The sequence below is a fragment of the Lissotriton vulgaris genome, chromosome 7, assembly GCF_964263255.1.
Source record: "Lissotriton vulgaris chromosome 7, aLisVul1.2, whole genome shotgun sequence".
NCBI classification, from domain to species: domain Eukaryota; kingdom Metazoa; phylum Chordata; class Amphibia; order Caudata; family Salamandridae; genus Lissotriton; species Lissotriton vulgaris.
The window spans coordinates 347411013-347436093 of record NC_141695.1 but is presented as its reverse complement, the minus strand read 5'-3'; positions in this window follow the sequence as shown (position 1 = coordinate 347436093).

Below are 25081 nucleotides of genomic sequence, written 5' to 3'. Positions count from 1 at the left end.
ACGGAAAATAAATTAATAAAATTAAAATAATTATCAATTAATCAATTAAGTAAAATGAATTGCCAATTAAAATTTAATTAATCACCAATTAAACATTAATTAACAATTAATTCAGAATAAATACCAATAAAAAATGTAAATATTTAATTAATTATAATTAAATTACTTCCCACCCTATTCCCCTATAAACCCACAACCCTCTACAGAATTAAATTACGCAAAATTTAAATAACATAAAATTCATTACTTAAAATAAATTATAAAATAAATATACCCTTTTCACACATATACTAACATATAAAACACTTTAAAAAGTTCGATATTATTAAAAATTCGATATATTTAATACCTATATTATATACTTCAATATTTTGACTTTCTATATTTATGAAAATCGATTTTAAATTACTTACCTTAAATTCGATATTTTTGTTGACTATATTCTGTCCATTCAATATTTTGTCCATTCTATATTTTCACTTCGATATTAGTGCTATTCTATATTTTTGATTCGATATTTTGTCTGTATACCGTCACACACATCAATAGATGAGATAGCGGAGGACAGACAGCTAGAATGTCAGTTGTGAAATGTATTTGCAGACAGATGCTGGCAGAAAAGTGAGTAATAGTACATTCTGTATCCACAGGCGGAACAGCGCCCCAGGCAGCAGAAGTGGAAACTGGCGATGCCTCCAGGGAGGAAAACAGAATTGAGGAGGAAGTCATGTCACCTGCAGACACTACACCAACATCCCCACCACCACCACCACCACGGTCAAAGAGGTACACAGTGGCTACACTCCAGGAGATAGATGCCACAGAGGAGGACAGGCAGGAAGTCCAACAGACCACACCGGGTGAGGAGACACAGTCATCTGGGGCACAGTCTCCCATGGAGGAAACCACCACAGGTGCCCGTAGATGGTGACAGAGCTCCCACAGTCCTGACGCTGAAGGATCCAGTGTCTTCTCTGGACTGGAGGGGCAGATGCTCAAAGTGCAGTACCTGCAGGGGAAGACAATGAGGGTCATTTAAAGACAGATGGTGGCTAACATCAGGAAGGCTGACAACATGAAGGAGGCCATCTCCTGCCTCAACAATACTGTGGCAGAGGGAATGAAGGGGATATCGGAGGTAGTGAGGCAGTTATGTGGCAGATTGGATGGTGAGCGCGCTGCAAGGCGGAGAGACAGGCAGGTACTTGCAGGCTTCACCAAGTCCGTGAACAGGCTGTGCAATGCAACCCATGTGCTGAGTTATAGATATGTGGCCATGCAACTTGAAATGGCAAAGTGCAGCCGTGAGTTCACTTAGGGCCTTGTCACAGTCACCAGTGCCGTAGAGGTGATGCAGGCTAACCAGATTGCTGCCACTGGTACAGGGGATGTGGACGAGAGTGAGGAGGCAAGCAGTCACAGCACTGCCCCCCCCCCTTGCCAGAGAGCAGGAGGTGCAGTGTAAGACATGGTACTGCTGCAGGACACAGACCTGGTGAGGACAGTGTGCATGCTGAATGCAGCACTGGTGTGTGGGGGCGCAGGAGATAGGCACGGCCCTCTGATCCCATTCAGTTGTGGGTGACGTAACCTGTTGGACACATTGCTGGTGTTACGGTGTGCTGGACAATTGCCTGTTGTAAGGTCTATTAAACACCCTGACACAAATGCATTACCTGGCTTTGTCTCATTACTTACTCAGAAATAATTTTGTGCGATCTCTGACCGTGTCTGTCTCCCATCTGCTGCAGCTGTGCCGCCTGCTGTGCTGTGCTGTGGCTGTGTACCTTCCTCATCCTCATCCTCCTCTTCAGAATCACACATTTCCACAGGTGTCCCCCTCTTAGTGGCAAGGTTATGCAGCATGGCACATACAGCTATGATTTTGCAGCACACCAGGGGCTGCTACTGCCGTGCACCTCCACTTTTGTGCAGGCAGCGGAACCGGCTTTTGAGGAGTCCAAATGTTCACTCAACCACATTATGTGTCGATCTATGTGCAACATTGTACGCATTTCACTTGTGGTGGATGGGTGCAGGTACGGGGTCAGGATGAAAGAGTGCACCGCATAGGCACTGTCACCTGTGTGTGAGAAGAAAGTAAGTAATTCACAGTCTGCAATCGCAGCAACAGGTGTATACTTCAGGGGGTGTCACATGTACTTACCTAGCAGATAGTCTTCTCCAAATTCATCTGCAAGGAGACAGGTATAGATCCCACTGATCCTGAATATGTATGAATGATGGGTGCTCCCTGGGAATTTTGCAACTATGTCAGTGAGGATGGAAGAGGCATCACATATGAGCTGGACATTTATCGAATGTGTGGCCTTGCGATTGCGGTAGATGTACTCAGTCGCAGCAGGGGGGCATATTGGTATATGTGTCCCGTCAATGCAACCAATACCGTGTGGGAACTGGGCCTTCTGATCAAAGTCCAACTTGGTCTTCAGCAGTTCTGCCTGTGTGTTGGGGAATTTGATGTAGTGTGCCATCCTTTGTAATATGGCATCCAGGAATTTCTGGAGAAAACACGACAGGCAATTCTGTGAGACTCCACCTGCCACAGCTATTACCCCTTGTTAACTCCCATATGCCAGTAGGTGCAGGCAACAGAGTACCTGTACATGAGTGGGTATTGCGTGAGCCCTTGGTGTCTGGTGCTCCAGGAGTGGGTGCAGGTCCTCTATCAGGTCCAGGATGGTGTTTGGGTGTAGCCTGAACCTCTCATGGATTTCAGCCTCAGTCAGTTGGAACAGTGTAACGCGCAGTCTGTACACGCGCTTCTGCCATCTTCAGATCCTCAGTCCTGCTGCTCGCAAACGTAGACGCCTTGCTATCACGTAGAGGGCCGCCATTGTGTTCACACTGTTGCATTTTGGGGCTGTTATTATGCAGTGCACCTGATTACCACCTGCTTTGAGTCAGTGCTAATTACAGATTCTTAAATACCGATTTTTAGCAAATTCGGTATTACCAATTTTTGGTACATCACATTCGCGATTTTTTACCGATTCCTTATTTACTGATTCAGTATTTTTGTCTGCCAATCAGTAAATAAGAAATCAGTAACTGGTTTTCCTTATTTTTACCTATTCCTTTTTACAGATGCCGTTCAGTAATAACTACATCGCACATGGCTAAATACCGGTCGGTAACTCTGAAATTTACCGACTTTCGGCGTTACCGACCGGTATTTAGACACCTACATCTGGCCCATAATTTTTTACCTGACTTCAGCAACTGCATCCATCATTTCCCATTTGTAATGCTTATCTGACTAAAGAAACAGATGAAAAGCAGCATTGTAAGAAACAATGGTGGTGATAAAACAAATACTATAACGTAATGGCTTTTTTTGAAAAAAAGTTACTACAATTTTGCAAAATGTTCACTAATTATGTTTAATTATTTAAAAAATATTTAACTATAATAAAATATGTCTAATCTTCTAATAAACAAGGTTTACATTTATTTAAACCTGTAATAAAATATTTAATTTGAAAAATAATAAAAGAACATTATTATTTGTATTAATCTTATTCTAAAAACGATTAAAATGTTCAGGATGCATTTAAATTAAGTTGTATTCTAAAAATAATTAAAGTATCTATAATGCATTGGCGGGCGAAGTATTGCTATGATATATACATTGACTGCTGATGCACTGACACCCAATGTAATTGTCCTGATGAATTAAAACCTTGCAGCTAGTGTTTAGCACAGTATTGACCGCATGTACCATTCCCTCCTATGTCTATCCCTTTATTTGTATTCTCTTTATACCTTTGTACACTTCACACCTATACCCGGTTTGTGCTTGTCTTCCCTTCACAAATACCTCAATTTCATATCTGCCTCTTCTTCATACCTCTCCCTTACACACCAGCCAATATCACTTCATAGTCACGCCTCTTAATTTCTGTTGTCTGTTCATAGATGCTTTGGATTTATACCTACTGCCACTTCCACCCTCAACTTCATACTTGCCTCCCAATAACATCTGCGTTATCTTCCAATCTGCCTGCAGTTCACACCTTCCCCTCCATACACTCCTCTTTACACCTTTCAGCTCCTCCTGCCTGTCCCCTTGATGAGCACCTACTTTTCTTACAGAATGTAAGAACTTCTATCATGGGCCCTGAAATACCTTTTGCTCTTTGAGGTTTATCTTTAATGTCTAGTTGCAGCCCCCAGAGACAACTCTCAGTTTGTTGTACAGTCCATGACTTGAAAGTCCAGGGCGCCATTTGAACCATCTGAGCCTGAAAAGCAATGGTATTGCTGCACAGGGAACAGTAATGTCTGAAGGTTGTTACCTGTACCTTTTGTTAGTGGTAATCTATTATCATCTATCATATTGAAGTGGTACATCTTTTCTTTTTTGTAGTTTTCAGTCTAATTTCTGCTGCCTTCGGACTGGTAAACTTGTCCCCACCCTGCATGGGACTGCGGAATAACAAACCATGCAAGATGCATGCTCCTCCCTCCCACAGTGAAGATGATAGAAGAAAGATCTGTTAAAAAAGGATGTGTCCCAAAAGAACTGGTGAGATGTGGAATGTGGCTTCCTTTTCAGGTCGCAGTAAGCCCCTGACAGCCTTCCAAGGATGCTGCTCCTCCAACTCTTCCAGAAAAACAAGGAAGAGGGACATACACACAACAAATAAACAAAGGAAAGGTTCACAAGGATTGAAGGGAACAACGCCCACCCAGAGATTATACCATTGGACAGTCACTGCTGCATATAGTACATCAGTAACTGTGTCACAGCAAAAGGTCCTAGATTTTTTTTTTATAGTTTTAGGCAGTGCTCCTACTGAAGACTTGCCAAAAAATACAAAAGAAACAATTAAAACATCAGTATGATAACCAAAAGGCACGAAAGAATAGGTATGTATATTTGCCTGGCTTAAAAGGTAAACTGAGACAAAAGTCTAACTTTACGCCTTTCGGTATTCACAAAGGGCATTTACGAGTACTAAAGTTGGACTTTTGTCTAGTTGTACTCAAGTTTTGGTCTTAAGTCTAACTGAGACCAAAACTTAAGTTAAACTGAAACAAAAGTCTAACTTTACTACTTTAAAATGCCCTTTGTGAATACCGAAAGTTAGACTTCGTCTCATTTTACCTTTGTGAATCGGGCCCATAGTCTCAATACAAATTTCACATGTGCTAAAAATTCCTGCAAGTCCCTGTTTCTCCTTAAAGAATTGAGTTTAGTTTAGTTTAGTTTAGTTTAGGTTAGGTTAGTGTAGTATTAGTTTAGTTTACTTTAGTTCAGCTCAGTTTAGTTTACTTACTTTTACCCTTTGGTCACCCAGATATGATTAGTACCATGGCTCTAAGAAATTAACTCAAACTTTAAAAACCATTCCAACCATGAAGAACTCATAAAGGAACAGCTAGAAATTATGTCTAAACGATCATGTCTAGTGCCTTCCTAAATTTACAGAGGTCTACAATCTGCCTCATGTTTAAGGGCAAGTAATCCCACTCCTTAACAGCTAAAAAAAAGAAAAAGTGAAACCCTAAAGTTTTAGTAGCAGGCTTTAGAAACAGCAAGGAAAAGTTTGTTCTGTGACCTTAATAATCTTGCTGGCTGCTAAAGACAGAGTCAGGAGTTCAAAACAGAGCCCGATGAAGAGAAGAGAACATAGATTTAAAGAAGACGCAAGCTTTAGTAGGCAACCAATTTACGGAGGCCACCGCTGGAGTTATGTGGTCTCTTATCTTTAGTCTAAGTATCAATCTAGATCTAGAAGCATAGTTTTGCATGAGTTGAGGCTTGTAATTTAAATACTTTGGGAGAGCAAGGTAGCTGTGATTGCAATAATCAAGAGGCGAAGAAACAAAGGCGTAATCTAGACCTTCTGACAATATGGAAACAGTTATAATATATGCTTCAAGGATCGCAATTGAAAGTAGTAGCTCTTTGTCACTTTGCTGACTTGATTCACCACAGAGGAAGTTGAGTGAAAGTTGAGTCCATTTTTACACCAAAGTTGTTTTGATCAGGTGGACAATACTGTTTTTTGGGCCTAAGGAGAATGACCAGAAAGAGAGGTCCTAGAAATAGAGGGATGAGCTGGACAAAGTAGCTGCATCATGTCCCCTTTAAACATGAGATGATTAGCACTCACACAATTTTCAACTCTGGATAGGCAATCGGGGAATATCCTAAACACTATCTGGGTGTCATCGGGATTTTAATATAGGTCAACAATGGGACTGGATCAGGTTAACTAAAGGGATCGCATAGAGATTGAATGATATGGGAGATTAAATAGAGCCCAGGAGGACCCCACAATTTAGGGTTCTGGCTGTAGAACTGAATGGCAAAAGTGAAACTGAAAATGTCTAACAGTAAGCAATCTTGAGAACCAGGTGAGTGCACGGTACCTGATTCCAATCTCCCAGGGCCTGGTGCGGAGGATGTGGTGATGGACAGTACCAACTACTGTTGATATGTCTAATAGAATAAGGGCAGCTGCTAGATGTAGAACTGTACAGTGGCACAACTTGTCCAAGGCTAATATAACAGCCACTTCAGTGTGGCAACCAGGATAAAAGCCTAGGTGAGAAGGATACAATGCTATGTTAGTTGTTAAAAACTCCTGGAGCTGCAAAAAGCCAGTCCAATGGTATTGCAAGAACGAAATATGGGATGTGGGTCAGTAGTTGGCCAATATGTCAGCATTTAAAATATAATAAATAGAGTAACAAGACCCTGTGTGAAATTAATGGGGTCTTACTTGGTAATAACGACGAGTTAAGACTGGCTGCTGGCAGGGAATGCTCAGGTAGAAACATTTCCTTATACAGTTTCGTGAAAAGCATGTTCAGGGATGAACCGGAGGCTGTGCTGCTCCAGAGAACGATTAAAACAACCTTGATCAAGAATATAGTCAAAATAAAATTGTAGGGATAGCACACTGCGTGCACAGGCCTGGGGGCTTCAACAAATTCAGGTGATCGTGGAGAGCATGAGTACAATTCACAGCCACATTACACTTATCCTCTGAAGCTTTTTAGCTACGTGAGTACCAGCTAGACGATGTATGCAAATTAATGGAAAAACGGACACTGAGAAACCACACTGGAGGAAATCAAATCATGGAAATACGATTTTAAAGAAAGCCAATTTAAAGGCAAGGCAAATAAATAAAAAATGTAAGAAAACATTTTGAAGGAAGCATCATTTTAAAGAAATACAATTGCATTGAAAAATACATTACATCTAAAACAAGCATTGGAAATGCAATAGGTCTCGCACCATTAGAGTTAGTGCTTATAGAATTGTTTATGGGTTTTTTTGTAAATGTTTAGCATTTTTGTTTCCTGTAGCCAATGCTAAAGAATTACAAATAAAAAAAGCCATAAACATTTCTTAAAGCTCTAACTGAAATGGTCTGAGACCTATTGCACTGTGTGAGGGTGAGGGGTTGAGGGTGAGTGAGGGTGGGTGAGGGTGAGTGAGGGTGAGGGGTTGAGGGTGGGTGAGGGTGAGTGAGGGTGAGGGGTTGAGGGTGAGGGTGAGTGAGGGTGAGTGAGGGTGAAGGTGAGTGAGGGTGAGGGTGAGTGAGGGTGAGTGAGGGTGAGTGAGGGTGAGTGAGGGTGAGGGTGAGTGAGGGTGAGGGTGAGGGTGAGTGAGGGTGAGTGAGGGTGAGGGGTTGAGGGTGAGTGAGAGTGAGGGTGAGTGAGGGTGAGGGTGAGGGTGAGTGAGGGTGAGGGTGAGTGAGGGTGAGTGAGGGTGAGGGTGAGTGAGGGTGAGGGTGAGTGAGGGTGAGGGCGAGTGAGGGTGAGGGGTTGAGGGTGAGGTGTTGAGGGTGAGTGTGGGTGAGGGTGAGTGAGGGTGAGGGTGAGTGAGGTGTTGAGGGTGAGTGAGGGTGAGGGTGAGTTAGGGTGAGGGGTTGAGAGTGAGTGAGAGTAGTTGAGGCTGAGTGAGGGTGAGTGAGAGTGAGGGTGAGTGAGGGGTTGAGGGTGAGGGGTTGAGGGAGGGTGAGTGTGGGTGAGGGTGAGTCAGGGTGAGTGAGGGTGAGGGTGAGGGTGAGTGAGGGTGAGGAGTTGAGGGTGGGTGAGGGTGAGTGAGTGTGAGGGGTTGAGGGTGAGTGAGGGTGAGGGTGAGTGAGGGTGAGGCTGAGGTGTTGAGGGTGAGTGAGGGTGAGTGAGAGGTTGAGGGTGAAGGGTTGAGGGTGTGAGGGTGAGGGGTTGAGGGTGAGTGAGGGTGGAGGGTGAGTGAGGGTGGAGGGTAGGGTGGGGGGGTGGGTGTCTTCCGTCGGAACTACCTCACCCATAACACCATTCTCATTCTCATCAATGTTTGCTTCAGTAATGTTAGTGATAGGTACAACATTCAGCTTGTTTTCATTTATCCGCACATCTTTCGCAGTGTCAGTACCATTAATCTCAGTAGGTACAACTGTGACAATATTAGCTGGGGCCGAGATATCTACAATTGCCTCAGCCGGTATGCTATTCGTAACTAATATGCCCACAGAGAGTGTACCTTCTGCAGCAGCTTGCAGCCCAGAGTTCTTAGCATTCTGTCGCTCAAACATTACAACTAAATTTTGAGAAGGTACACGTAAAGGGGCAATATTCTTAGACACAGCATTATTTTTCTGTAAAGATTTTGTGGAACGCACCTGAGCGCTCTCACTCTCACCTCCAATACTGTCCGGTGCTGCTGGTTCTGTGATCTCGGCAGCCTCAATAGTCTTTCCCATTTCCAGTCCTGTGGTGAGCTGGCTGCCATTCTTTGCACCACGAGTTAAGACCGTAGTTTGTGATTTCACTAGCTGAGTTTTAGGTGGCATTTTCTTGCAGGTCCCGGCGCCGCTTCTGCCTCCTACCACACAATGCTGAATCCCCCACAGCAATGCAGGGAGCCGCCAAAGATAAGATCGTCTACGGGCAAAGGAGCAGCCGACCTGCATCAGTATTGCGCGGCGTGTTGCTGTTCGCGTTGCTATTCGTGAGGTCTTGTCAGATTCTGTTACACAGCGTCGTCGTAGCAGAGCTTGAGACTCCCGCTCATTACCACTTTCACCGGCTAAATCTTAGGCTGAACATGTCATCAAGACTCTGTTTTCCCAGTTATAAGGCGAAGGTGATGAAAAGCCTCTCTGCTTAAGACTGAGGAAAAAGCGTACCTTGTGGAGCAGTGTTAGCAAAAGTAGCTACGAGGCAGTAAGGAGGAAAAAATAGAAGCAGGACGCCGAACATCGTTAGCATACAAAACACCTGGGCTGCGCTGGGCTGCTCTGGGCTAGCGTGGCTCGTGACTGAAAGTGGCTATTGGAGAAACCGCAATTCTCGTCTTGTCTCGAACAGACGGCGGGCAGGGGAGGGGGCGGAGCGGGGAGAGGGAACAGACGGAGGGAAGGCCAGATAAGGGGAGGGGGGAGGAGAGTAGGAGGAGGAGAGTAGGGGAGGCACGGCCTAGCGGCCGTGCAATCAAGAAGTGAGGGGGCGGGAGAGTAGGCAAGGCAGGCGGCTGGGGGGAGGGGGGAGGAGAAATGCGACGCGACATGGCAGGCAGGGGAGGGGGCGGAGCGGGGGTGTGGGAGGAGTGCGGGAACAGCCGGCGAGGGGAGGAGAGTAGGAGGAGGAGAGTAGGGGAGGCACGGCCTAGCGGCCGTGCAATCAAGAAGTGAGGGGGCGGGAGAGTAGGCAAGGCAGGCGGCTGGGGGCATGTGCACGCGCTTTTAAGCTCAATGCGCATGCGCATTGAGCTTAAAAGTCACGGGCACTGCAAGGAATCGCCACGATTCCTTGCAAGTTGGACAAAGAGTGGATAAGCCCCCATAGTCTTGCTTGCTCGATGCGCATGCGCATCGACAGGCGAGACCTAAAAATGGAAAAACTAAGTAGGAATATTTTAGTATACTTAAAAATTAGAAAGTACATTAAATCTGCAGTGAAATATATGCTAACAATGGAAGAAGTAGCATACCCCAAATAAAACCCCGGTTATGGAATGAACTTTTAAAATGGAAAAATATAGAATTGTTTATTACAATTACAAAAAATGCACAGCTCCTCTGTAATGCTTTTCTAATTAAATATTTTTTATAAAGAAAGATACAAATACCTCTTCCAAAATATACAAATATGTATATTTATGTATGATGTATAAAACAAATACATACATATATGATACATGTGATGGTATGTCTGAAGTGCGATATAGAGATATCCATATATATCTGTACATAATTATATAAATATATTAAGAGAGAGGGAGGTAAATGGATAGATAGAAAGATAGATAGATAGATAGATAGATAGATAGATAGATAGATAGATAGATAGATAGATAGATAGATACGGATATCCAGATATTTCATGTCAGGCGCAAACAGGGAAAGGGACATTTATGCACTGCAAAACTGCACCGACCCGTGGCACTCCATCGTAACAGCTCATAGTTGTCCCACACTTCAGACATAGAACCACGTATACTATATATATATATAAATGCACTTCATATATAGAATCACATACATCATATTTATGTATATATAGATGTGTGTGTAGATAGATAGATAGATAGATAGATAGATAGATAGATAGATAGATAGATAGATAGATCTTGAAAACTGATTCCAGGACCCCAATTGTTTACTGTGTAGCAGGGTTTCTTTTCTCAATGTGGTGTACAAGAAGGGCCTTTACATGTTAACAACAGATACGAATTGGTGGTTAAATTACACAAATGTATGTGACATACAATTACCCCATGTTTTTATAAGTTATGATGTACCGTATTTCAAGCTGCTCCAACATGTACATCACAATTATGGGTGGGAAAAGTAGAAAGGATGGTTGTAGGAGTCTAAAGATAGGCAGGTTAATGCATTATGCACTTTATTTTTTCTTAATGAGATCCTATGGCTTACTACTGATAAGAATAATGGGGAGAATGAAATTGCTTGTGATCTAGGAAAATATGGCATTTAATTGACGATGTAAGATGGAACTTAGTTAATATGAAACTTTTAACTATTGTACAGGATTTTTATCATTACTTTTATCATTGCGGTTTTTAACATATCATTTTAACATTGCTGTTATTTATTTTTGCACTTACTGGGCCATGTTGGCCGCAATAAAGATCGACTTGACTTGATAGATAGATAGATAGATAGATAGATAGATAGATAGATAGATAGATAGATAGATAGATAGATATGGTGTGGCCCAGAGTTACCCAGTTGCCTATTTTTCAAATTTAGTAAAGAAGTTCACATGCTTCCTTTTTTATTTCTTTCCCTTAACTGAGGACCAGAATATTGCTGTACTGTACTTTCTTAACGCCTAACATATATATTGAAGCACAGCTTTATTGCTGGGCTGTATTTCAATAAAGAGTAAGATAGATATATAGATAGATAGATAGAAGATAGATATAGATAGATATAGATAGATAGATAGATAGATAGATAGATAGATAGATAGATAGATAGATAGATAGATAGATAGATAGACAGATAGATAGATAGATTGATTTGCGGATTTGCTGAATCTTGCAGAAAATCTACAAAGAGAACTGTTTTTCAAGATCAATTACATTTACCCATCTACAAATAAGCATGTAACTTTTAATTTGAAAAATTGTATTTTTTTTAAAAAATGAATGAATGAATGAGAAGGATTTGATACTCAAGCTAGAGTGTCCTGGCCCTGAAGTGGGCACTGATGGCAGGTCGCTGAAGTGAGACTAGTTCTTGAAAAGCCATGTTTTAAGGTGTTTCCTGAACGTTGACGGGTCAGCTGAGGCTCTCAATTAAGCAGGTAGACTGTTCCATGTTTGTGCACTCATAAATTTAAAAGATCTTCCCCCTATGCATACTAGGCATATTTTGGGGATGCATGCAAGATCTGCAGAAGAGGACCTTAAGGTCCCAGTCAGAGTGTAGCAGTTAACACGCTTCTTAAGGTACTTAGCGCCTGAGCCATGGAGTGCTTAAAAATATATCTCCATGGCTTTGAACTTTATTGTTTCTTTCATTCGAAGCCAGGGCAGAGATTTAAAGATAGGAGTCATATGAGATCTAGGCTTCGGTCTAAGGATCACTCTAGCCTCTGCGTTCTGTACTACTTTTAGGCGCAGAGCGAGATAGTCAGGTAAGCCTTGGTACAAGCTATTAGTGTAATTCAATTTTGATTTCACTAAAGCCTGAACCATGATCCTCCTAATATCCATCGACAACAGAGGGAGGAATTTTTTCAGCATGTGAAGAATGTCGATAAAGGAGCCAATCAGTGTTTGAATCTGGGGACCCATGGAAAGGGCAGTGTCAATGGCAATGCCCAGGTTTTTACCCTTTCTTCGGCTGACTGAGGGGGAGACAACTCCACTGGCCACCATTTGCTCCAGTTACTCACTGCTGGTTGCCCGAAGAAGACAATCTTATTATTCGTCCGGGTTGCTTTTTAACTGATTTATTGTGAGCCAGTTGAACACCTTTGTGAGGCAAGATCTGATGCTGTCTCCAACTAAGTCTGCTCCTTTTTCGCATGTAAAGATTAGTTATTTGTCATCAGCGTAGGAGATAATCTTAACTCCATCTTCCTCTACCAAAGATGCTAAAGGTGACCTATACATATTGAAGTGGGTGGGGCTAAGAATGGAGCCCCGGGGAACTCCTATGTTCATATTTGGCATGAGATATGAGAAGAGGGGTATCCAGATTTCCTGCGATCTGTCTTTCAGAAATGATGTCATCCAGGCCAATGCGGTCCCACCCACGCCCACGTCCTGCAACCTGTTGAGAAGTCGCTTATGCGGGACCATGTCGGAAGCCGCTGAGAGGTCGAGTTGTATAAGAACTGCCCTACCACCTTGATCAAGTTTATCCTTAATGTGTTCCGTAACTTCCAATATGGCTGATTCTGTACTATAATTTAGCCTGAAGCCAGATTGGGAACTATGCTACAGGTTTCTACCTCCGATGTACTCTGCGAGTGCTCTGTTTACATGTTTCTCTAAAACCTTAGAGAAAATCAGGAGGAGAGAAATGGGCCTGTAGTTGGCCGGATCATTCTGATCTGCGGTTGGTTTCTTTAAGAGTGGTAGGATTTTTGCCTGCTACCAGATCTGCGGCATGCCGGTAGAGAACGGCTTTCAATGAATGGCAAAGGCTATCCTTCTCGAAAATTTCCATTGCTTTAAATGTTTTCTCAGTAATGGTATTCCATGAAATCGTTTTTCTATGAAATTGCATGCAATCCCCATCATAAAATCCCCCTGATAGCTACACTTCGCTCCTGCGTTGGAGTGGGGGCTTTGTTAATACACTCTGCGAGGCTGCCATAATCACGGAGAATCACCTACCTGTCCCGACGTCCCGCCGGAGCCTGGGGTCACTTGCTGTTGGTCTCCCTCACTGCTGCTGCTGGAACCATCGCACGGCCGCTGAGGGGGGAGACTATAGCTCCCAGGTTCCCCTGCAGCTACACCTACGCCCACTTACGCCCGCTTCCACGCCCAGAGGCGCTTAAAGGAGAGTCGCTCCTCCCGCATTGCGAGACACGCGCGGGCTGCCCTGGGAGAAGCTAGGGATAAGGGCGGGGCTGTCTGCGGCCGTCAGAGGCCAATAGAGGCTGGGCTGGGCCACCTCCCTAACGTGCCGACAAGTGGACATAACTTCTGGAAGGTACTGTTGAGAACTACCTGAAGATTTACCAAAAATATTTATTTTGTATAAGTCATCTGCCTGCAACCTTTGGCCTGACTTATTTTCTAATTGGTATAATTGATAATGGCAAGAAAATGGGTAAACAAGAACCCGGTGGAGAATGCATGCAATACTTTGGACACATATTTAGTTAAAGCAGTTAGTGATCTGTCAAAAGACATTTATCATACAGAGAGACGGTTATCTATGAGCTCAAATGCAGTGTTTGGAGATAACTCCAGGGAGGACTCCAATTTTGCAAATACTGAAGATATACTAACTACAGGGTCACCGCATATAGTGGGAGATGAAATCATTCATGCTATTGATGTAACCGATATTAGCCAAGACTATTCACGCATTTCTAAAACACCTTCACTGTCTATATCGGTCACCCCACCCACCACATCCTTCACACTACCACCAAAGGATGCAATTACTAGGAAAAATGTTCCTGGCCAGGAAGCTACCAAGGCAAAGAAAGACAAAAAACACTTTACCTGGGGGAGTGTAGCTATAACAAACAAGGAACTGGAGCATAATGACGCCCCCAAAATTCTGAATATAGAAGCTATTTTTGATAAGTTGGTAATACTGTTAAGGCCGCTGCATGACAGACTAGAGAACATAGCCAAAGAAGTACACAAACTTAGTGGGTGTCTTGAGAAAATTCATACCAAAATAGAGAGAGGCAACGAGGGTGTATGTAAAAATGGTGTAGGAGAGTAGGGTCTGCTATCCTATGGTCACCCCAAATCTTTGCTTGTTGCTTCACTGGTTTATGACTTAATGTGGCTGTGGGCCTGCTAATCAGACCCACAGCCTGCTGTTCTCTCTCTAAATTACTGCCAATGCACTCTAGGTGCATTACGAATTGGAACTGGTTCACCTTATTGGCCCCTGTAACAGTGTACCCTAGATACCCAGGGCATAGGTGTTTCCAAGGCCTACCAGGGGCTGCAGCATGTATTGTGCCACCCCTGGCCTGGCCTCCATATTTGACACAACTGGCTGATCACTCAGCTGGGGTAAGTTGGTGTAATCACCTCTTACTTAGATATAGTATCCCTATATCTAACCTTAACTGGACACATATGTTCCTATCAGCCACTCCTATGGAAGGCCTCATCAATCCTGGAGGCAGAGTGCTTGGAAATATGTGAGATGGTGTTCTAGCATGAGCTGAGCCTGTCTGCAGCTGTCGGGAACCACTCCCTTAGCTGTTCCGGGATATTGCCGTACCATATACTCTTAAGTGCATTATAATCCTCGCGGTTATATGCTAACTTTGGTTTGACTTTATCAAAACATGTCGAGTAAGGTGTCACACGATTTGGAATACTATCCCCTCAACAGTTCTGTCGACGGGGATAGCATTCCACCCTTCTAGAGGGACACGACATGTGTGTAGCCTTAACCCCGGTTAAAGTTAACCAGAGCCTCAGCGTCACAAAATGGACGCTGCCACCACAGACACAAGTCTGACCTCCTGCTGCTGGGAGTCCTTCCAGCGAGGGAGGCTTGGACAAAGGGTTTCCTGCCTTGGGAGGTGCGAGCACCACCCCAGACAGGACTTTGTGTATTGGGTAGGACAGGGCTGAATAGATTGAGACATGCCCGGGGCACACAAGGTGTCCCCGTGCATAAGCCAGTCCAAACCGGTCCTGGGACTTTCCAGAATCAGGCCTGGCGAGGAGCTGGACAAAGGAAAGGGGGTGTAACCACCCCCCTTCCTGGTCCCACCCAGAGGAGGGACCTAGCAGGGGATCCACCCCTCAGATTGGGAATAAGAGTGGAAGCAGTGCCAGAGCACCTCAGATCATCCTGAATCAACTTTACACGAAGAAGACGACTGGCCTTCGACATTCTGCTGCACAGAAGACTGAAGAGCATCTCCCTTGTGGCCTAGGAGTGGCCACCATGTGAACACAGGCACCAACCAGCAACTCGACGTCTGCTTTGCCGCCGCCTCCCGCCGGAGCCCGAGCCCAGAGCCTGACAAGACCCAGACTCCCAGACTTCTCACAGCCCGATTCACAGTCCTTGCAACGAAGGGACCCGTGGAGGCACCGAGAGACGTGGGACCAGACCTCTTGGAAGACACTCGAAAAGCTGACTGCGCAGCATCAGAGGCATCCTCGACGTTGTGCTTTGGGGACTGAGAACCCCCACCACTGAGCAACCCTTTCACCGAAGATCAGCCCCCCAGCATCTCCACGATCTGCGTGGGGCCCTTTTGCATTGTGCCACTTGACGCGCCATCCCGGCCACTGGCCACGTGGTCAGCGGCCATCTTGGCAACAAAACCGACGAACTACACTGCGGGTCTGGTTGCCTCGCTCCTGTAAAAAGGAGCACCCGCTCTGACCTTGCTGGTCCGAGTAACAAGCCTTTTTTGACTCCTGGTGGCTTGCATTAGCCAAGGCCTGTTTAATTCAATCAAGTTGCTGACACCGCCAACAGCGAGAAGCCTGCGTGGGACAGCTCGTGACCGACTCCTGGACGTCCTCGACCCCCGGTGTCCACGTGGCTGCAGAGAGAAGCTACACCTCAACGCCTGTTTGCACTCAACATCGCCTGGTTCCAATCTGGTTCCACGGTAGTCACTGGCTAGTGACTTTGAACATTGTCCCCTCTGCTTTCAGGTCTTCACATCTTCAGATCCACCCTTGGATCCACCGGAACTCTTCACCTCGAGCCGTCTGCAGCATCTTCAGCTCCAAGCCCCATCGACCAGCGTGACAAAACCCGACACTACATCGACCCTATGCACCCGCTTCCTGTGGGTGAGGTAACTCAGCAACGCCGGTGTTCCCACACTGGTACACACCTCTAGGGCCTGTGTCTCAAGTTTCAGCTTTCTAGGTCACTCGGAAGGTTCCGAACTAACTAACTTTACAACTTTTACGCACCATAGACTTAACATTGGTGAGTGCGTGCACTTTAAAACTGCACCCGAGTCCCGCGGGCCTTTCCCGACTTAGTCACTGCTAGTCCCGAGCAGCTCCAGCGATTCCCAAGGCCCTAGGCCTGTTTCCTTTCCGATTGGTATCTCTTATACCACTTTCTTAGTATATGGTTTAGGTGGCCCCTGGGGCTCATCCATATTGTGCAACTTTTGTGTATTTTAAACTGTGTTTTGTTTAACGCTTGTGCTTCTGTGCTCATAAAGAGTTCAGGGGATATTTGTAGTTAATAAATATATATATTTTTTTAATATATATCTGTGTGGTGTCCTTTCATCTGGTATTCAAGGGGGTTGTGTATGGTAATACAGCTGGCTTCACATGCCTTTCAGAGTTTAGCCTAAGACTGCTTTGTCCACGTTACCACTAGGATAACTGGTCTATAAGGTTGACTTACAACCGATCATCATAAGGGTTGTTTGGCATGGTACAAGGTGATCACTAGAATTAGTGAGCATCACATACCAGGCCAACTTCTCACATTGGTGAGCAGCGGATTGGGATCTGAGCTTGCTGTTGTTTTACCATTACAATCTTTGAGATTATCACTTGAAAGATCATACAGGTACCTGTTAGATACATATAAAAAAAGACTAGTATACTTAAGTTCTACTGAACTTAGTTGTTGTAGAGGATAGGGAGTAGCACACCCTGACTACAACTACTAGATAGGTTTAGTAGGTAAACACCAGTGTAGGTAGATTGCAACATATCCACCCACACTAGAGCAATGTCTGGAGCAGAGGGGTCCAGTGGACTTACTCCTGTTGAGAGTGACCCTTCAAGGGCACCATCCAAATTTGCTATCTTTTCCTTTAAGGAACTAAGGCAGCTTTGTGCCTTAAGGGGTCTGAAGACAGGGCCATCCCCTACTACAGACCACCTTAGAGAGATCTTAGACCAGTCTGAGACTCTAAAGACCTCTAAAGCAGACCCCACAGGGAATGCTGGGGGAGGCTCTCCCACTGAAGATGACAATGCAGATGCCCCTGTCCCTATAGTCCAGGTAGATGAGGATGACCAAGTCACTGGAGCTCCTCAGATAGATTTGGAGGAGGAAGAAGAAGAGGAGACAGAAGGGGGGAGCAGTGATTCTGATGATGGCAGAAATAGCCAGGTGCTAGTCAGTAGGCTTAACCAGGCAAACTTAAGTGTATTTGGGACTGAAGCAAGGCTGACCTTGCCCAGACACCCAAGTGGACTTAACCAGGAGCGTAGGAGGAGGAGGAATCACTCAAGTGACTCCAATACCTCCCAAGCTTCTAGAGGTTCTCATGGTCACTCCAGAAGGGAGATGACTAGCCCTCAGAGAAGGGAACATGAGGCCAAAATGAGAGAGGCTGAACTTAGGATCCAGAGACAAGAATTAGAAGTTGCCCTGGCCCAAGAGAAACTTGCTAGAGCAAGACAGCCTAGAGAGAGTGGGCTATAGAACCCACTGGTGGCAGCAATATCCACAAGGATAAAGACAGGTCTTTTGATAACAGAAACCTGAGTAAGATTGTGCCCCCCTACAAAGCTGGGGATGATATCCACAAATGGATGACTGCACTTGAGAGAGCCTGCAAGGTACAGCAGATCCCTCAGGAGCAGTGGGCAGCAATCTTGTGGCTCTCCTTTGAAGGTAGAGACCGAGACAGACTCCTCACAGTTAGTGATGGGGATTCTAGAAACTACCTGGTCCTGAAGAGTGCTCTGATTGATGGGTTAGGCTTAACCACTGAACAGTACAGGTTAATGTTCAGAGATACCCAGAAGACACAGACTCAGGACTGGTCTGAATTTGTTGAGTGTGCCACTAAGGCTCTGGAGGGATGGTTGCTGGGAAGCAAGGTTACAGACTATGAAGGATTGTATAATTTGCTGATGAGAGAACACATTTTAAATAATCGTCAGAACCAGCAGTTGCATCAACATTTGGTTGACTCAGATTTGACCTCTCCCCAAGAATTGGGAAAGAGGGCAGATAAATGGGTCAGAACCAGAGTTAAGCAAAAGAACCAGAACCAGAACCAGGGTAGTGACCAGAAGAAAACAGACCAGAAGGGTGGGGAGCAGAAAACTAAAGACCAGAAGTCTTCAACAGGGCCCCAAACTAATACAGAGGGTGGGTCCCAAACTTCTAAGAAGAAGAAGAAAGAAGGTCAAAGAAAACCCTGGTGTAGTACTTGTAAAAACACATCTCACTGGACAAGTGAGTGTAAAAAGGGTGGAGCCCCCATCACTGCAGCCCCTAGGGCACCTGCACCCACTAGTACAGCTAGCAGTGCTGGTCCACAAACCAAGGGGGTAGTGGGTATCACCTTGGGAACTGAAGGAGATTCTGACCTAGTCAGAACCCTTAGACAGGCTGTTCTGATTTGTGAGGGGGACATAGATTTGGCCCCTACCATCAGTCCCAGTAATCTGGGCAAATACAGACAGACGCCTTTGATTAATGACAACGTGGCTCAAGCATACAGGGACACATGTGCCAGTGTCACTATGGTGACACCTAACTTTGTGGACCCTGGACAATACATGCCAGGTGATAATTACCTGGTGACCAATGCCAGCAATGTCACCACTACCCATAGTGTGGCAATTGTTAACTTTTCCTGGGAGGGGTAACTGGCCTAAAAAGAGTTGTGGTTAGTGCTGATCTCCCAGTTGAATGTTTGTTGGGCAATGACCTGGAGAGCTCTCTTTGGTCAGAAGTTGAGTACAGGACTCAGGCAGAGATGTTAGGGATATCATCACATGTCCTTGCTGTGACCAGGTCACAGGCCAAAAAGTGCCACTCTGAACATCAGGTCTTGGATCCTGGAACAATGGACCAAGCACCTTCCAAGAAGAAGAACAAGAGGGTAAAGGCTGTGCCTTCCCAACTGCCTTCAAGTGAGGATCAGGCTTCACAGGAAGCTGGTCTTGATACCCCTGAAGGAACTGTCTCTGAAGAACTTGAACCTGACCAGGTTGAGTTTCTGGGGACAGGGGGACCTTCTAGGGCAGACTTGGGGCAGGCTCAGTTAACCTGTCCTTCTCTTGAACCCCTCAGACAGCAGGCTACTGCTGAGGCTGCTGGGAATGCTCAAGGTGCCCATAAAGTATATTGGGATGATGGACTCCTTTATTCAGAGGGTAGAGACCCCAAGCCTGGTGCAACCAGGAGGTTGGTTATACCTCTGCAATTTAGGGGCTTCCTACTTACCTTGGCCCATGATATTCCTTTAGCAGGACACCTAGGCCAGAATAGGGCTTGGGACAGGCTTGGCCCTCACTTTCACTGGCCTCACATGTCTGAAGACACCAAGGAGTTTTGTCGCTCCTGGGTAACCTGCCCCAAGCCAGTGGTAAAGCAGGTAGCACCACAAAGGCCCCCCTGATACCACTACCTGTGGTGGGGGTTCCCTTTGAAAGAGTGGGGATTGATATTGTAGGTCAAATGGATCCCCCTACAGCATCTGGGCACAGATTCATACTGGTGTGGTGGACCATGCCACCAGGTACCCAGAGGCAATTCCACTTAGGACCACAACAGCTCCTGTTGTGGCCAGGGCCTTACTTTGAGTTTTCTCCAGAGTGGGGTTTCCTAAGGAAGTAATATCTGACAGAGGTGCTAACTTCATGTCAGGATATTTGACAGCTATGTGGAAGGAATGTGGTATCAACTACAAGTTCACCACTCCTTACCATCCACAGTGTAATGGGCTTGTTGAAAGATTTAACAAGACCCTAAAGGGTATGATCAAAGGATTACCTGAAAAGCTCAGGCGAAGATGGGACATCCTTCTACCCTGCCTTTTGTTTGCTAACAGAGAGGTCCCTCAAAAGAGGTTGGCTTCAGCCTCTTTGAATTGTTGTTTGGGCACCCTGTAAGAGGACCCGTATGTCTAGTGAAGGAAGGATGGGAGTTACCTCTCAAAAAGCCTAAACAGGACATAGTGGACTATGTACTTGGTCTCCGCTCCAGGATGGCTGAGTACATGGAAAAGGCATCCAAAAACCTTGAGGCTAGCCAAGAATTACAGAAAGCTTGGCATGACCAAAAGGCTGTCTTGGTTGAGTTTCAGCCAGGACAGAAGGTATGGGTGTTGGAGCCAGTGGCCCCAGCAGCACTCCAAGACAAATGGTCTGGACCCCATACAATTCTGGAGAAGAAGGAACAGGTTACCTACTTGGTGGACCTAGGAACTCCAAGGAGCCCCCACAGGGTGCTCCATGTCAACAGACTAAAGGCATATGTCAACAGGGAAGACATGGGCTTGCTCATGGCTACAGATGAGGGACAGGAGGAAGAGAGTGACCCTCTCCCAGACCTGTTCACTCAGAACCCTGAGGATGGCTCAGTTGATGGCGTGGCCTTAGATGGCAGCCTCACTGAACATCAGCAAAATGACTGTAGACAAGTTCTGCAGGCATACAGGCATATGTTCTCATTGACACCCAGTCAGAGTAACTGGTGTACCCATGTGGTGGACACTGGTGACAGTCTTCCTGTAAAAAGCAAGATTTACAGGCAACTTGACCATGTCACGGACTGTATAAAGACTAAGGTGCAAAAGGTGCTGGAATCAGGTGTCATTGAGCCTTCAGAGAGCCCCTGGGCTAGCCCAGTGGTTCTGGTCCCCAAACCTCACACCAAAGATGGCAAGAGAGAGATGAGGTTCTGTGTGGATTACAGAGGACTCAATGCTGTCACCAGGACAGATGCACACCCTATTCCAAGGGCAGATGAGCTCATTGACAAGTTGGCTTCTGCCAAATATTTGAGCACATTTGACTTGACAGCTGGCTACTGGCAAATCAGGTTAGCTGAGGAGTCTAAAGCCAAGACTGCATTTTCTACCCCTAGTGGGCATTATCAATTTGTGGTGATGCCCTTTGGTTTGAAAAATGCACCTGCCACCTTCCAAAGGTTGGTGAATCAATCAAGTCCTCCTGGTTGTGCAGCGAAGCTCTCGCAACCACAAGATAGTGTAACACAATGAGCATAAATAAAACAGATAACAACAATATAATAGAAGCAGATTCTTTGGTGTGTTTCTTATCCCAGCAGGGCGAAGATTTATTTTGTCCAGACGTAAGGAATGTCACAATATGCCGACACGTGTTTTGTCGTGTGCCGTAGAGTCAACACGACTCTTCAGGGCTGGTGGTACAAAAAACATAGTGTATACATATTCAGTGGTACATCGTATCACAGAAGTGAACCTCATGTGGTGACATCAAGTGCATCACGCATGCAGTAGAAATGTGCGTCTTGAATATCACGCAGTGAGTGTGGTCGGTGATGACGTTCAAGAGAAAAGATCGGGTGACACTCAAAAGAAGTGAGTGGTTTTCTTTGAGTGGTGGTGCCTGTGGTAAGGGATTCGCTAATTGTGAGTGAAAGATTTTTTATTTCCTTGTAGGAAATTGTGGCAAGCATTCATGTACACACGGTGGGCCTGCATGCCTGGGGTTCAGAAGTATCAAGATGGAATTGTGAGGCCAGGCTGACGTGAACAAAGAGTGAAGTTTGTGTAAGTGACAAGTTCACACCGCAGTGTGTGGATTTTAATTGTGGACTCAAAGAAGGTGAAACAGTCCACGGTGATGTGTGTCGAAAACATGCTCTCTCCGCGAGGTTCGGTTGTTTACCTTAGGACTCAACTCCTGCGTGTGGGTTGAGATTTAGTCTGGGAATGTGGTGAAGTCTCACGTGGGTAAACTCGAGAGAGACTGTACAGGTAGGAGGAGGAAGGAAAAAACATAAAACATCATAAGGGACGCCTTCAAAGAAGGGCTTGCGGGAGCCAAACTATGGATGTTTAGAAAAAAGTCATGAGCGAAACGGATGCTAAAATAAAATAAAGAAATATATATAAAAGTGCCCTTACCACTGGGATTTCTTTGTATCTAGTAATTGTTGATGGAAAGTGGTAGGTTGTCCAGTGGAGTTATGAGCCAGAAGAGTGATCTCCACTCATTTGAAAAACTATTCGGGCGTATTACTAACTTTAGTGTTAGGACACTGTGAAAAAGAACAAGGCGAAATCACAGAGTCAAAGGCTCAATCAGTAAGCACAAATCGGTTAAAACTCTGTGGGTCTATTTAAAGTGTAGTTCAAACAGACATAATAAACATTGCGCAAAAATGAAGTAGCATACCTGAAAACGATGTGTCTCAGGTGTTTACCGGGCGGGGATCCATTAGTAGAGAAGCTGTCCGAAAACGTGTGTGTTTTCTGGAGAGGCAATGCGCTCTAGAGGTAATAATTGACATATGCGCGTTAGTTCAACGCGTGTGTCGGTAGGTGACAAGCCGAGAAAAATGCAGTCGATTAGGAAGGGGGGCAGTGTCTTACCCGAGATTTTGAATCCCTCCTCCGTTGTTGCCCGGTGGCCGTCTGTCGAGTGCGGACGCCTGACCGGAGGAGGAGGGATTGTTAAGTAGAAGTACTAGACATAGAAGATGTCGGTTCGGAAAATAATGTGGATGTGTAGCCGCCATCTTAGAAAGGGAAAATTAATGCCCCAATGTATCTGGCGCTAGCGTACCAACAAGTATAGACAGCACCTCTGGTACATGTCCCTGTTCTGACTAAGGCAAAACGATAAAATCTTGTCAGAGGGATCTTGTATGGTGCTTGTCAAGAACTAAAACGTTGGTGATGTGCGAGTATCGTTAACATGTAGTTCGAGTACTGGCAAAATGTGTAGGAATAATTAGATGTGTCTGCGTATGATGTAATGACGCCGGAAATATTGGTGATGCCTGTTGGAAGGCGGGATTCCTATCCTTATCACGCTGCAAAATCATGGACAATTCGAACCTGTCTTCAGTGTGCTGCGGCGCTGGGAAGGGAATCAGAAGATACCTAAATCGGCACTAAATTCGTAGGTTTGCAGAGTAAAAAATTAACATATCGGTACAGTGTCTAGTAAACCAGGGTGTGAATAAAAAGTTAATGTGAAAGGATAGAGTAACATTCCACCAGGTGAGGTTGCTTCGTCGTATAACTTTTGTTGGTGGCTACATAAGTCACATTATTCATGTTAACAGACAGATTTTGAATAAAACATGTCAAATCTTGCCAGCGCAAATGTTGAGACACTTGCTATCTCGACAATTACGATGGGTTGCAGAACAATCAAACACACATGTTTATCATATCCACATTATAAGACATTGTTTCATGAATGGCAAGGTATGCATATTTGGGTGTCTTTATATCCCTACGGGATATGAACCTGTGTATAAGATAGTGTATACATTTGTTACATCTGAGTTAAAACCACTAGCTGGATGTATAACTGAGCAGTTTCCCAACAATGGGATCCCCCAAGGTGACTACTTAGTCACCTAGAAAGTATTGTAGCTCAGGATCGTAGTTAAGCCCATGTTCCACGGTCTGTAGACGCATGATCCATGTGGCCTCCCTACGTCTTAGCGTCAGTTCCCTGTTATCCCCCCTGATGCTGAGGGGAATCATGTCAATTCCAAAAACACGCACTTTGAAGTCATCCTCTAAGGGTTGGCATTCTGCTATGTGTAGGGCTACTGGGTACCTAGGATCTCTTTTTTGTATAGCCCGCATATGTTCAGCAACTCTATCCTTGAGTGCCCTAATGGTGCTGCCCACATAAATTTTCCCACATTTGCATTCAATTATGTAGACAACAAATCTAGTGAGGCAGGTGATATTGTGTTTGATTTTGTACAGAGTTCCATCCGGACCCCTGAAAGAAGTGGTGCCATGTTTCCCCCAGATACACATGGAACAAAAACCACATTTGTAGAAACCCAGACCTCTCGTAGATAGCCAATCTTGTACCTTGATGCCTGATGGGACTGTGGGGCTCAACTTATTTCTCAACGTGAAACCTTTTTTGTACGTGATGGCAGGTATGTCTGGAAGGAACTCTTTCAACACTGGATCATCTGTTAGCAGTTTCCAGTGTTTATTGAAGCTTTTTTTGGTGGTGTGGTTAAGTGCATTATATTCAGTAATTAGTCTGATTTGTTGTCCTGCGGACTCAGTCTCAGTGCGTGTCTTTAGACAATCAAGCCTCTGGATGGTCCTAGTTTTAGTTTCTGCTGTTTTAAGGGAAGTGTTAGAGTATCCCCTTTTTAAAAATCTATCTTTCATATTTGAGATGCATCTCTCAAACTTATTGGGTTCACTGCAGTTGCGTTTAGCTCTTAAGAATTCCCCATATGGGATGGAACGCAATTGGTGTTCAGGGTGAAAGCTGGCGGCATGGAGTATTGAATTACAGGAAGTTGGCTTCCTGAAAAGTTTGGAGTGTATTTGGTTATCTTTAACATAAAATTCCAAGTCTAAAAACTCAATGCTGGCTTGGCTATGCTGCATGGTGAAGTTTATTTCCCATGTATTCTTGTTTAGGTGTTCAAAGAAGGAATGGAGTAGTTCTTCCGGTCCAGACCATAGTAAGAAGCAATCG